The sequence below is a fragment of the Rhinoderma darwinii genome, chromosome 5 (genome assembly GCF_050947455.1).
Source record: "Rhinoderma darwinii isolate aRhiDar2 chromosome 5, aRhiDar2.hap1, whole genome shotgun sequence".
NCBI lineage: Eukaryota > Metazoa > Chordata > Amphibia > Anura > Rhinodermatidae > Rhinoderma > Rhinoderma darwinii.
The window spans coordinates 213,121,995-213,126,303 of NC_134691.1; the positions used below are offsets into that span (position 1 = coordinate 213,121,995).

General features: G+C 43.2%; 1 pseudogene; it reads right to left on the minus strand.

Moving 5' to 3' along the window:
- Positions 1 to 1,826: 1,826 nt before the first annotated feature.
- LOC142654057 (U2 spliceosomal RNA) lies at positions 1,827 to 2,034 on the minus strand (annotated as a pseudogene).
- Between the last annotated feature and the right edge of the window lie 2,275 nt (positions 2,035 to 4,309).

A 4,309-nucleotide genomic window follows, 5' to 3' on the forward strand; every position in this document is an offset into this window, starting at 1 on the left:
ATACATCTTAATCACCACGAGTTTGGTTACCTCAAAAGCATGCTCTATTACCTGGACTCCCAAAGACGTGAGTTGAACTTTTTCCCTCTCAGCTTTGTCCATAGCATCACGGAGGATACCTTCTCCAACAAAAGTTATGTCAAAAACTCCACGCCTTGGGTAATCCTGGATCGCCAAAATTTCATGCTTGCGGACCGCCAGCAACTTCTCGAGGATTTCGTAGACGAGGAACTTGACACCTCGTGGACCGCCTCCACCCTCTGCCAAGATGACTCTAGCAGAGTTTCGCAGCCGGGCGTACACCGGCACCGCATCGGGTTCGCCTGCCATTAGCGTGGCCAGGTCGAACCGCGCAGCTTTCGCTGCGCCCCTTGACGTACAGAGACCAAGGGGCTGGGGGGATCGCAACTCGTTGCTCAGGACTAAGCCTCTCTCCCAAATAGCAGCACGGGGGTGAAGTCCAGGCGAACCTGGACGATCCCCCGAGGCCGAGAGAGAGGGTACCTGAGCACCTTCTGACTAAAAACCTCCTGTATAAATACACTTGGTCTTAGCCAAAAGGCCGAGAAGCGATAACCCGAATGGGCCGGGCGTTGACCGAGCCTGCCTAATACTGCTGTTCACCCCTTGCAGCGATTGATTCAGCCTACTCCTAGGCAATTCCATGGGGCCCTGCAGGCTCACACACTCACAGCTACGAAGCGGGAGGTGAATAAAGGCCGGAGAGGAAGCCAGACAGGATTTGCTTCTTTTGCTTGCACCACAATGCAGTGCTGAAAGAGGAGGAATCTACATAAAAACGCCTTCCTGGCAACGCCCAAATGCCCTGCTGCCATGCAGATAAACACTGGCAGCGGCAGCCAGTGCATGCCCACAGCCACCCCTTGTTCCTTCACACCTTGTATCAGCTGTAATCCAGTCGGGTGCTGCCTGCTGAGCAGCACTGACCAACACTGCCTGGGCCCAGGCTTTTATCTATCTCTGAGGCCCCATTATGATGTCAGAAAGCTGGCTCTGGAATCCTGAGGGCTCCACTATGACACGTGCAAAGTTCCGTCTGAACTTTATATAAGACGGTGAGGCTCAGTCAGTCACTCAGTGTTGCCTGAGAGGGCAACACTGCAACAGCCGGCCGCCAGGCTGTCTTTTTTTTGCACAGCTAGTTGCCTCCAGGAGGCCACAAGAGGGAGACAAGGGACTGCAAAATGGAAAATAGGCATCCACCAACTTTACAGACAACTTCTCTTTGCTCCTACAACCTCCATCCTTGCACAGTTTGTTATTCTTCCAGGTAACATAGTAACAAATCCAAATTGCTGCTCTCTTTGTAGGCAAGCAAGGCTTTGTTGCAACTGCAATTCTTACTTCTTCTTGGAAATGTAGGGACGACAGTACATTCCATCACATCCATCTAGTGTACACAGGTAGGTCCATTGTGGCGGGCGGGCGGGCGGGCTGCTTGCTTTAATGGCTGTTTGCTGTTCCCCCTACTCCACTCCACTATTTGACTGTGGTGCTGCATCAATCAGTGGCTGGCTCAGGTGCAGCTCTTTAACTTACCTAAAAGGGAGGGCGGAGAGAAGACAAGGAAGGTGAATGAGCTGTTCCAATGTGAAATGGCGCAAACACAGAAACACAAACGACACAAAACAAGAGGTGGCAATGTATTCATTAATTGCATTTAATCAATGAGCTCATTATCACTCATGCATTGTCCAACAGGTGTTGAAATAATGGGATTAAAAGGGGAGATCCCTTCAGAAAGACAGAAACAATAGCAAAGACAAAAAACACTTTTGGAATCTGATTTTAGACAACACATAAGGAAAGGGTGCACCGGTCCTGGAAATACTGCAATACCAGGTCAATGCGTGGAGTGGACAGAGCAAGCTCTATTTCCATCTCCCTGTTCTAAAAATCCATTTAATATATGGTCCCCAGATAGGGGACGTATCAGATATTAAACTGATAAGAACAGATTTTTTTTTTTTTTTTTTTATTAAACCATTCAGGTTGTTTTTAAATAAAACCGAGAATTATAGCTGCTCAATTTTGAACAACTATCTCTCTATTATTCAAAAAACTCATCATGCTGGTTTGTTTATTTATTTTCCATCACAGTACATAATCAACAAAAACAATTCTCAGACTAAATACCTCCACTTCAACATTCTCCATATCCCTTCCGCATCCATTCCTCTTTCTAGATCCCATTTATAATAAAAATACAGTTTTGCTAATACCATTCTTACCACTTCATCCACCTCAAACACTTCCCTTCTATACACGTTCAAATTTCTCGTCTCCCACAATACCTCTTTCACACAAGTCAAAAAAATCCACAACACTCTGTCTTTTTCACTACCCAAACTACACAAAGCAAACAAAACAATTTCATACGTAAGTTTCCTCAAACCAGTCAATTCTTCACACAAACCACCCAACTTTCTCCAAACATTCTTTGCATGCATACATGACCAAAAAACATGACTCACATCCTCATCATCCCCACAACCTTCTCTTGGACACCTTTCAGATGCAACCAAACCTCTTCTCTTCTGAACACTTCTCACAGGCAAAACTCCATGCACCGACATCCATAACAAATCTTTCTGCTTGTTGGACACATCATACTTTACAATCTTCTCCCACACCGTCTTAGATTCACTCGAATTCAAACCATTAATTGAGCACATCACATTGTTCATACACATACTCTTAACACTCTTCTTATCACTCACAAATTTCTCCATTTTAACCTTCTCTAAATGAAATTTTTTAATGAAATTTTCCATATATAAATACCCATCCGTACAGTAAAAGGCAATTGGCCTACTCGAATCTATATTTTGCCACTTTAAACGCCTAATGACCGTTCCAGCCAAATATTTCAACATCCCAGATGCCTTAGACTCCTTTAGAAAAAGATCAACAAAAAAACGCACCAAATTTACTCCAATAAAGATCTCCAAATTTGGAAAATCCCACCCCCCATTACACCTACTCTTCAACAGAATTTCCCTTTTCGCTTTCTCAATCCCACTACCCCACAAAAAAATAAACAAAAGTCTATTAACCCTTTTTAGCATAGCAGTAGTAGGAGGAAAAATCAAAGCCACATGTAAAATCATGGGTAAGATGATACTTTTAACAATCAAAACCTTACCTGTAAAAGAAAGCTCTCTCATTCTCCACATATCCAGTTTTCTCACAATCCTACCGCCCAAATCATCCCAACTTTCTTTCCCTTTCAACTCATCATCAAACACAATCCCAAGAATTTTCACACCATTCACCTGTTCCATATCTGAATCACTCACCCGCTCACTACCGAAAAAAACTTTCAATTTACTTTTACCCCAATTAATTTTGAAAGCAGACGCTATGCAGAACAGATTCACAACCAACTTCACTCTAGACAAATCATAAACAGAATCACACAATACACATATATCGTCCATGTAACCCAGTACTTTCACTCGCTTCCCATTACATCCAGGCACCAAAAAACCTTTCACCACCTTATCATTCCTGACCATTTGCAACAGAGGCTCAATCGCACAAATAAACAAAATAGGGGACAAAGGACAACCCTGCCGCACACCAGACAAAATTCTAAATGGTTTTGTAAAAAACCCATTCACCTGCACACAACTTTCAGCATTTGCATATAAATTCTCTAACAACCCCACAAACCGGCACGGAAATCCCATTCTTACTAAAACTTTAAACAAAAACACATGCGACACCCGATCAAACGCTTTCTCAAAATCCAATGCACACACAATCACCTTCTTCTTCCGACACTTACAATCTTCTAACATGTCACGCACCAAAGCCACATTCTCATGCATTTTCCTCTTCGGAACCGCACATACCTGATCCTCTTCAATCACACTACTTATTACATCCCTCATACGATTAGCCATCAATTTTGCAAAGATTTTATAATCTGAGTTTAAAAGTGTGATCGGCCTCCAGTTTTCCAACCTCCTTCTATCCCCCTTCTTATATAGCAGGACTACAGTTCCCTGCTTCATAGTGTTAGGCATCAAATCCCCAGAGAACAGAGCTCTCATTATTTCCACCATATCCTTACCTATAATGTCCCAATATTTTGCATAAAATTCAGATGGCATACCATCAATCCCAGGGGACTTATTTTTGGCCATACTTCCAATCACATTTTTCACTTCCACTTCTCCAATCTCACCAAGTAAACCAGTATAGTCACATTCAGAAACAAAATTTCTCACCACATCCAAAAACTCCTCCCCTTTACCCAAATCACATCTTTTCTCAGTATACA